Source organism: Schistocerca serialis, chromosome 9 (assembly GCF_023864345.2).
Source record: "Schistocerca serialis cubense isolate TAMUIC-IGC-003099 chromosome 9, iqSchSeri2.2, whole genome shotgun sequence".
NCBI classification, from domain to species: domain Eukaryota; kingdom Metazoa; phylum Arthropoda; class Insecta; order Orthoptera; family Acrididae; genus Schistocerca; species Schistocerca serialis.
The window spans coordinates 27,065,134-27,076,029 of NC_064646.1; the positions used below are offsets into that span (position 1 = coordinate 27,065,134).

The 10,896-nt window shown below is 44.6% G+C and overlaps 1 non-coding gene across 1 annotated transcript; it reads right to left on the bottom strand.

Moving 5' to 3' along the window:
* Positions 1-557: 557 nt before the first annotated feature.
* Trnas-cga (transfer RNA serine (anticodon CGA)) lies at positions 558-632 on the bottom strand. Its single transcript has one exon. It is a non-coding gene; the product is annotated as a tRNA-Ser (tRNA).
* Between the last annotated feature and the right edge of the window lie 10,264 nt (positions 633-10,896).

A 10,896-nucleotide genomic window follows, 5' to 3' on the forward strand; every position in this document is an offset into this window, starting at 1 on the left:
ACAAACAACACTTGCCGCTGCCAGCATTCATATGCCAAGTTCACTACAACAACCCAGCACAGCTGCTCGGCACCAGTGATCTCCATACATCCTGGAAATAAAAGTCTGGTATCTGAGTATAGGACTGGAGCGTGTCTGCAGACACGCGTGCTTTGCATCGTCCTCCATGTTGTAGTTTGGCAAACAAATTTCCGTCACTCTGTACGTGACAAAGAATTGCAGACAGAAATGAAACTTCCTGGCAGATTAAAACTGTGTGCCCGACCGAGACTCGAACTCGGGACCTTTGCCTTTCGCGGGCAAGTGCTCTACCAACTGAGCTACCGAAGCACGACTCACGCCCGTTACTCACAGCTTTACTTCTGCCAGTACCTCGTCTCCTACCTTCCAAACTTTACAGAAGCTCTCCTGCGAACCTTGCAGAACTAGCACTCCTGAAAGAAAGGATATTGCGGAGACATGGCTTAGCCACAGCCTGGGGGATGTTTCCAGAATGAGATTTTCACTCTGCAGCGGAGTGTGCGCTGATATGAAACTTCCTGGCAGATTAAAACTGTATGCCCGACCGAGACTCGAACTCGGGACCTTTGCCTTTCGCGGGCAAGTGCTCTACCAACTGAGCTACCGAAGCACGACTCACGTCCGGTACTCACAGCTTTACTTCTGCCAGTACCTCGTCTCCTACCTTCCAAACTTTACAGAAGCTCTCCTGCGAACCTTGCAGAACTAGCACTCCTGAAAGAAAGGATATTGCGGAGACATGGCTTAGCCACAGCTTGGGGGATGTTTCCAGAATGAGATTTTCACTCTGCAGCGGAGTGTGCGCTGATATGAAACTTCCTGGCAGATTAAAACTGTGTGCCCGACCGAGACTCGAACTCGGGACCTTTGCCTTTCGCGGGCAAGTGCTCTGCCAACTGAGCTACCGAAGCACGACTCACGCCCGGTACTCATAGCTTTACTTCTGCCAGTACCTCGTCTCCTACCTTCCAAACTTTACAGAAGCTCTCCTGCGAACCTTGCAGAACTAGCACTCCTGAAAGAAAGGATATTGCGGAGACATGGCTTAGCCACAGCCTGGGGGATGTTTCCAGAATGAGATTTTCACTCTGCAGCGGAGTGTGCGCTGATATGAAACTTCCTGGCAGATTAAAACTGTGTGCCCGACCGAGACTCGAACTCGGGACCTTTGCCTTTCGCGGGCAAGTGCTCTACCAACTGAGCTACCGAAGCACGACTCACGCCCGGTACTCACAGCTTTACTTCTGCCAGTACCTCGTCTCCTACCTTCCAAACTTTACAGAAGCTCTCCTGCGAACCTTGCAGAACTAGCACTCCTGAAAGAAAGGATCTTGCGGAGACATGGCTTAGCCACAGTCTGGGGGATGTTTCCAGAATGAGAATTCTGGAATTGCAGACTGACTTATTCTTATGAACTATATGTCGATATGTGATGTAATAGGCTGATTTGGGAGCGGAATCGAGAAGTATTTTCTTTTTGTGTCCTCGTGACATATCCCACCAGCCATGTTGTAATTTGGCATGAAACGAAGTATGAGCATCTGGCACGATCAGACAGCTGAAGTTCAACATCCAGGTAGTATAGAGACCACTGCTCGGCACACACCCAGCCCACTCCTCGAACCAACCCGTAAACACCGTCTCTCCAAGCTGCTCCGCAGGCTCATACAACCACCGTCTTCACCACCGGACCGACATTCAACGGTCAGCTCGCTGGAAGCGACACTTGCTACTTCCGTTATATTGATGCAGGCGAATAAATGATCGATACACCCGCCGCATGGCACATGCGGGTCGTACTATCTATCCCTTAAACAAATTCACTCACTATCAATCTTAATTTCAAATACTCTAACGGTAAAAAGTCGGAGCACCAAGAAGGAGTTATGCGACATAAACGAAAGACGATAAGCATGCATTTGAAAGATGATGTCTACTCGGATTTCGAGCCCGTCACATGAGTGGCGCTAGTAGCGATACTAGGAGAATACAAATCAAGTTTGCTTCAAATAGACGTCAGCGTTAGATACCTTTGAGACTAGACGCGTTGAGTTGAAGCTAGACAAGAATGCCTTCAAGGCGACAAAGACCTCATTGTCAACACGTCACTGAGTTTGAACAAGGTCGTTTAATAGGGCTACTTGAAGATGGATGTTCCTTCTACAGTATTGTAGAAAGACGTAGCTAGAATGTAGCGAGTGTACATACCTGCTGCAAGGGGTGGTCAGGAGAATACACGGTCGTAGGAAGACCGGGCTCCAGATGGCCACATGGCACTACAGCGAGGGAGGACCATCGTGTTCGGCCTATGGCTCTGACGCATCGGACTGCATCTGCAGTAACAATTTCTTTCCTTTTCTTTTTTTGGAGTCATCAGTCCTCTGATTGGTTTGATGTGATCACTAACAAATTCCTTGTCAGTTGTCTTCCGTTTTGCTTGGTAACCGTCATATGTTTAAAATGGGTACTCCGCAGCAGGAATCATTTTGTGTTGTAGAGTTTGCATAGTGCAATTCGGTGATTACAGTGCAAAGACGTTTCGGGTGACGTACCAAATTGATCCTCTGACGGGGGGGAAAATTCGCAGATGGTACCGACAGTTTCTAGATACAGGATGTATGTAAAGGAAAGAGACCTGGCTGCCCACGTGCTCCTGAAGAAAATGTTGTACGAATTCAAGCTGCTTTCGAATATTGTCTTTCAAACTGAAGTCGTCGTGGCAGTCGCTAGTTACAACTGCCTACAATAACAATTTACCATGTTTTGAAACGTCGGTTGGTTATGAAGCCGTACAAGTTACGAGCTGTGCGTCCTGATTACAAACGCAAACGTGTGGCATTTCGTAACGAGATTCTTGATGCTATTGACAATGCTAACACTTTCGCACAACACATCGTGTTCAGTGATGAAGCGACTTTCGATGTTAGAGGTCAGGTAAACAAACACAAAGTTCGAATTTGGGGCCTACGGAACCCACATGCAGCCATTGAACATGTACGAGATTCGCCCAAAGTCAATGTGTTTCTTGCGGTGTCCCGATCATCTGTTTGCGGCCCATTCTTATTTGATGGAAACACGGTTAACGGTCAGCAGTATCTCGCTATGTTACAAACCTTGTTGTTTCCGAGGCTGCACGTGGACAACTTCATTGTTCAACAAGACGGGGCACCCCCTCACTGGAGTCGCCAAGTGCGTGAATGTCTGAATGAAACTCTACCGAACTGTTGGATTCGTCGTCAAGGAGCTGGAGACTTAGCATGTCTCAGCTCGGCTCCGCGGTCACCTGAATTGACACTCTCTGACTTCTTCCTGTGGGGTTTCGTTAAAGACAACGTTTATGTACCAGCACTTACACAGAACCTGGAAAACTTGAAAAACCGGATCCGTACTGCCATAACATCAGCGACCAAGGACATGCTTTCCCGAGTATGGGAGAAATTTGAGTATCGATGTGATATTGTTCGAGTCGCTGATGGAGGACATATAGAACATCTGTAATCTGAAAGTCAGAGGTTCTTAAATACGTGTGTAAAGCTTCATTTCGTATGTCTCAAAGTTTAATAGTCTAAAAAGCTTCATACTCGTATGTCTCAGTTTAATAAGCGTATGCATTCGAAACATATTTATTCTTTTTGAAACACCCAGTATATTAATCGTCTGTCCCTATAGCTTACCCCTATTTTTCTCAGAATGCGAACATCTAGCACCATTTGACATTGTCGAACGCTTTTTCCAGGTAGACAAATCCTATGAACGTGTTCTGATTTTTCTTTAGTCTTGCTTCCATTATAAACCGCAACGTCAGAATTGCCTCTCTGATGCCTTTTCCTTTCGTAAAGCCAAACTGACCGCCGTCATCTAAAACATCCTCAATTTTATTTTCCATTCTTCTGTGTATACGTATTATTCTTATCAGCATCTTGGATGCATGAGCTGTTAAGCTGATTGTTCGATAATTCTGGTACCTGTCAGCAATATGAGCAACAATTGGCACGACAGAGATACAAAAAACTCTTACAAGTTGGTTACGTCAAGGACAGCTCGAATCCAGGCGCCCTGTACCGGGCATTCCACTGACTCCAAACCACCACCATTTGTGACTGTAATGATGTCAAGCGAGAGCTCACTGGAGGGCAGGGTGGAGTTCTGTTGTGCTTTATTGACGGACCAAATGCAGCAGGTGTGCAACTTAGTCCCACAAACTGACATCCCGGATCAGTGTAATATAACGCATGCACGTTTGAATTCTTGGATTCAACATTCTGGCAGTGTCACCGGTTACTAATGTACCAGCATTTCACATTTGCAATGGCTTATCTCGTGCTTAAATTAACCTGTGATCTTGCAATGCTTACCACTTAAATATGTTACGTAGACAAGCGTATTCACCTAGTTTTCATTGCTCTCCATTAATTATATCATTAGGCTCCGCCTCGTGAAATAAAATATTTACGTCAGCCAAGAATGAATGAGCGACAAAAGCTCGCTTCGTACATGCGTGAAACAGGCCTCCATCTGGCACAGCAACAGTATCTGTAGGCTCAGCGCTGTCCGGCTCACTGATTTCTCACGTTCACCGCCCATGCTTGCTCCGTCCAGCTCCTGGTGCCTGCTTTTGGGTGGTGGCTCGCTGTTCAACATGCAACATATTTTCCAAAACAATTAATAACCGGGTTTTCAGTCACTTACAGCCCTTAGTCCATCACTCACCAGAAGATTTTCTTTGTAGTGTGATTCTGCGGTTTTTTTATCAAGAAGATGGTAGACACTGATTGGTGACGACGTAGTGAACCTTTGCAGTATTCGTTTTCAGCGGTCTGATCTGAGACACTTTTGAAACCACTGTACTGCTGCTGGGCTGCATACTCGTATAGTCGTATCGAGTGACAATTTCAACCCTGTCTCGCCGGATACAGTGAGCCTGCCGACCCTTATTTAGACTGATCCTGTGTGGGTAAGAGTGCTGTGAATTAATCAGTGTCCGCATAATGTGTTTCGGAGGAAGTGTATGGGGCAACGCCTCGCGAATTTGTTTCGCGCTTCGCGAATTCTGGTCGTGGAGGCTTCTAGATCTACGCCTAAGGCATAGAAGTTTTGTTGACCAGTATGCGAGAGCCTACAAGGCAATTCCGAACAAGGGAAACGTATACCACGGAGTACATATCTGAATTTGCAGATTACAGTAACTGACTTCAACTTCCTCTGAAGCTCATTTTCATTCACATGTACGAATAAAACTCCGTGTAAATCTGCTAACACTAATGCTCTTTTTACCGGAACTATAAATGTATAGATCATAATATACTGTGAGCTCTGAGGTTAGTATCAGAACTACTCTTCGTTTTGTCTCCCAAGTGCAGAGTGCAATTTGTGTGGATATACTCGGCATCAGATTGGAAAAAATTTAAAATGACCGTCAATAATGGAAAAACGTGATAACTCAAAAACGCAAAAGCTTAGAGGTAAGTGTTGGCATCTCTTGCTTGGAACGGAAACAATCAAAATTAACGTTGGTCTAACCCTTAAGTGATATTCAGGGATGATACAAATGTCAATTTCGATATTTACCGCACCCAGCAACAGACGGCAACACTTATCTATAAGCTTTTGCATTTGAGGGTCAACCCGTTTTTCGCGCATGTCTTGAAATCGACACGATATTAAGTAATCACTCGTTTAACTCCTAGCGACGTAAACATCCGTGCACAATCATCGTGTCTCCAGTGCCAACGTCGTACAAAATGATGACAAAAGTCATGGTATACCTTCTAATATCGTGTCTGGCCTCATTTTGCCCCAAGTAGTGCAGGAAATCGACGTGGCATGGACTCAACAAGTAGTTGAAATATTGAGCCATGCTGCCTGTATAGCCGTCCGCAGCTGCGGAAGTGTTGTTGTTGAAGCATTTTGTGCACAAATGAGCTCTCCATTATGTCTCTATACTGTCAGGATTCATGTCGGGCGATCTGGGTGGATAAATCATAAGCACCAATTGTCCAGAAAGTTCTTCAAACCAGTCGCGAATAATAGTGCCCCAGTGACATGTCTCATTGCGATCCAAAAGAAGTTCATCATTGTTTCATAACATAAAGTTCTGGAGCGGTTGACAATAGTTTCCAGGTAGCCAAACGTAACTATTTCCAACCAATGATCGGCTCAATTGGACCACAGAACCTATTCCATGGAATGTAAGCACAGCCCACACCATTATGGAGCCACCAGCAGCTTACGCAGTCCGTTATTCACAGCTTGGATCCATAGTGGAGTCAGTAAAATACTCAAACCCTACCATCAGCTCTTACAAGGGAACCTCCCCATCGCACACCCCTCAGATTTAGTTATAAGTTGTCACAGTGGACAGGCCTTGAAAAACTGAACACAGATCAATCTAGGAAACAGGAAGAAGTTGTGTAGAACTATGAAAAAAATTAGCAAAATACACAAAGTGAGTAGTCCATGGGCAAGATAGGCAACATCAAGGATCGTGTGAGCTTAGGAGCGCCGTGGTCCCGTAGTTAGCGTGAGCAGCTGTGTAGCGAGACGACCTTGGTACAAGTCTTCCCTCGAGTGAAAAGTTTACTTTTTTTATTTTCGCAAAGTTATGATCTGTCCGTTCGTTCATTAACGTCTCTGTTCACTGTAATAAGTTTAGTGTCTATGTTTTGCGACCGCACCGCAAAACCGTGCGAATAGTAGACGAAAGGACGTGCCTCTCCAATGGGAACCGAAAACATTTGATCGTAAGGTCATAGGTCAACTGATTCCTCCACAGGTAAACACGTCTGATATATTTTATGCGACACTGGTGATGGCATGTGCGTCATATGACAGGAATATGTTGTCGACCCACCTAACTTGTAATCTTGGCGAATGGGTAAAAAGATTCTTCTACCTTGCCCGATTTAGGTTTTCTTGTGGATGTGATAATCACTCCCAAAAAACTGATGAAACCATAAGAGTTTTCACTCGAGGGAAGACTTGAACCAAGGACCTCTCGTTCCACAGCTGCTCACGCTAACCACGGGACCATCGTGCTACTGAGCTCAGAATCTCCTTGATGTTTGCAAAAACAGACATAATGTCTTATGGGATAACAGCAATCAGTGATTTTATAATGTTACTATAAATCCGTCTTGATTGCAAATTTTTTTTTTATTATTCATATGACCGGTTTCGGTTCATTCAGAACCATCTTCAGATCTGTAAAAATAATTATACTAATTTACTATTTCACGAAAGCAAATCTTTTTCATCCTATCTAATCAACATCAAATGTACCAGAACGTACCTGATATTTAAGTTACAGGAGTAACCCGTCCAATTCAGCAACTTTCACATGCTACGTCACATAAAATTGGTTGGCAGAGTGCACGTCATTTATATTAATTATAACACTATTACCGACAGGTGGCGTCTGGTACATTTGTTACATTCCATTTGCACATACTGTATTCAGTAGATCTTTTTATATTAAAAATATTTAATTAAAATATGTAGATGTCAAAGCTAAAATCTGTACTTGTCAGGATTAAAAAACAGTAAAATTATCATTTTTATACGATCTAAAAGGCATAGTGCGATTTATATATCTATGGTGCTGGTGTGAACTTGTTTTCTTCTACGGTCTGCTTCCGTGGTTCCCGCTACTTTGGTGTTGTGCCGCGGTTCGCTCAGTCGTCTGCTGTCCATCGCCGCGGGCAAGAGGGCCGCACAGGAGGGCCCCGTCAACGACGCCAGGCGTTGCACGCGTCTTCCGGCTTCTCCACCGCGCACCATCTCTCATCCCTCGGCCTGGATCTCCATACGCAACAGTTGTCATCTTAGTAGGTCGTCATAAATGCTAAAATAGGCGTTATGATTGAATTCGCTTTGTTCGTTGAGGATTAAATCCGGATCTTTATTTTTGTGGGTGTATATTTCGATCTCTTCTAAAATGTTAAGAAACCGTCCCTTGTGAGCTCTATGCAGGATGTCTAGGTTGTTTTCAATATTCGTGACTGAGTGCTTTGTCGCAGCCATATGCGCCCCAAAAGCTGTTTTGTTTTGAGAGTAGGTGTGCTCCCTGAATCTGGTTTCAAAGTTCCTACCAGTCTGCCCTATATATTGTTTACAGCAGTCATTACATTTGATTTTATATACACCTGAATCCTGAAATTTATTCCTACTATTACATATTCTATGCCGGAGTTTCAATTTGATGTTGCCTATCTTGCCATGGACCTCTCAGTTTGTATAATTTGCTTATATTTTTCACGGTTGATCTGTGTTCAGTTCTTCAAGGCCTATCCAGTGTGGCAACTTATAACTAAATCTGAGGGGGGGTGCGATGGGGAGGTTCCCTTGTTAGTGACTGAAACCGGGCCTCATCTGACCAGGCCACGATTTTCCAGTTGTCAAGGGTCCAACCGGTATGGTGACGAACCCAGCAGACACGTTGCAGACGATGCCGTGCTGTTAGCAAAGGCACTCGCGTCGGTCGCTGCTGCTACAGCCCATTAACTCCAGATTTCGCCACGCTGTACCAACGGATACGTTCGTCGTACGTCTCACATTGATTTCTGCGGTTATTTCAAGCAGTGTTGCTTGTCTGCTGGCACTGACAGCTCTCGCAAACACCGCTCCTCTATGTGGTTAAGTGAAGGCCGTCACCCACTGCGTTGTTCGCCGTGAAAGGTACTGCCTGAAATGTGGTATTCTCGACACGCTCTTGACACAGCGGATCTCAGAAAGTTGAATTCCCTAACGTTTTCGAACTACCAGTTTAATAACTCACAGTTGCAAAATACTAACGCGAATTCTTTACAGACGAATGGAAAAACTGGTAGAAGCGGACCTCCGGGAAGATCAGTTTGGATTCCGTAGAAATGTTGGGACACGTGAGGCAATACTGACCCTACGACTCATCTTAGAAGAAAGATTAAGAAAAGGCTAACCTACGTTTCTAGCATTTGTAGACTTAGAGAAAGCTTTTGACAATGTTAACTGGAATACTCTCTTTCAAATTCTGAAGGTGCCAGGGGTAAAATACAGGGAGCGGAAGGCTATTTACAATTTGTACAGAAACCAGATGGCAGTTATAAGAGTCGAGGGGCATGAAGGGGAAGCAGTGGTTGGGAAAGGAGTGAGACAGGGTTGTAGCCCCTCCCCGATGTTATTCAATCTGTATATTGAGCAAGCAGTAAAGGAAACAAAAGAAAAATTCCGAGTAGGTATTAAAATTCATGGAGAAGAAGTAAAAACTTTCAGGTTTGCCGATGACATTGTAATTCTATCAGAGACAGCAAAGGACTTGGAAGAGCGGTTGAACGGAATGGACAGTGTCTTGAAAGGAGGATATAAGATGAACATCAACAAAAGCAAAACGAGGATGATGGAATGTAGTCAAATTAAATCAGGAGATGCTGAGGGAATTAGATTAGGAAATGAGACACTTAAAGTAGTAAAGGAGTTTTGCTATTTGTGGAGCAAAATAACTGATGATGGTCGAAGTAGAGAGGATATAAAATGTACACTGGCAATGGCAAGGAAAGCGTTTCTGAAGAAGAGAAATTTGTTAACATCGAGTATAGATTTAAGTGTCAGGAAGTCATTTCTGAAAGTATTTGTATGGAGTGTTGCCATGTATGGAAGTGAAACATGGACGATAACTAGTTTGGACAAGAAGAGAATAGAAGCTTTCGAAATGTGGTGCTACAGATGAATCCTGAAGATAAGGTGGGTAGATCACGTAACTAATGAGGAGGTACTGAATAGGATTGGGGAGAAGAGAAGTTTGAGGCACAACTTGACTAGAAGAAGGGATCGGTTGGTAGGACATGTTTTGAGGCATCAAGGGATCACAAATTTAGCATTGGAGGGCAGCGTGGAGGGTAAAACTCGTAGAGGGAGACCAAGAGATGAATACACTAAGCAGATTCAGAAGGATGTAGGTTGCAGTAGGTACTGGGAGATGAAGAAGCTTGCACATGTTAGAGTAGCGTGGAGAGCTGCATCAAACCAGTCTCAGGACTGAAGACCACAACAACAATAACGTTTTCCGTAATGGAACGTCCTATCGTTTAGCTCTCACTACCATTCTTCATTTAGATTGTGTAAAATTCCACCGTGCGCCCATAAACGCGTCGGCAATCTTTTCACATGAATCACATAAGTACAGATAACAGCTCCGACAGCACTGGCCTTTTATGCGTTGCATACGCCGTTTACCGCCATCTGTATGTGTACATATCGCTATCCAACGGTTCTTGTCACCTCAGGTGTATACATGCGACTGGAGCTGAGCGTGCCAGGAGTGCTAAAGCCGTACATATCTGTTTGCATCTTTCCTTAGCAAATAGTAACGACGTGGTAACACGATGACTCTTGTAGCATCCATATGGTTCGTAGGGATGCCAGCGGTCCCTCGATGTGACTCAGACGGCAGAAGCGGCAGTTTCTCGGCCTCGTGGCTTGCCCTATATTGTTTCATTGTGTTTGAAATTGTGTAATCGTGTGTTGGCTGAGGTGAAAATGGATTATACGGTCGTGGAAAGTGTCAGTGAGAGAGAGTTTTCTGTTTCTTCGTTTGAAACTGAGGTCACTGTGTATATTGAAGCTCGTCACTCGGCATCTCAGGTGCCGAAAAGCCGTTTCCCTACTAGTCAAATTTTGCCTTCCGTAAGTATGACTGATAGCGATAATGAAGACCGAGGCGTAGCGCCGTATAACGATCCTGCCTTGGAGGCGGTTTAGTGGGAGATGTGTCTCAGAGCTGGAGAGTGACAGATGGTGACGCGAGACTGGACGCGCACGTAGTTTATGTATCAGCCGATAAAGGACAATATTGGATTGGGGGAATGTGATTTTAGTTTCGATTGTGCCCACTAGAGTGCACTA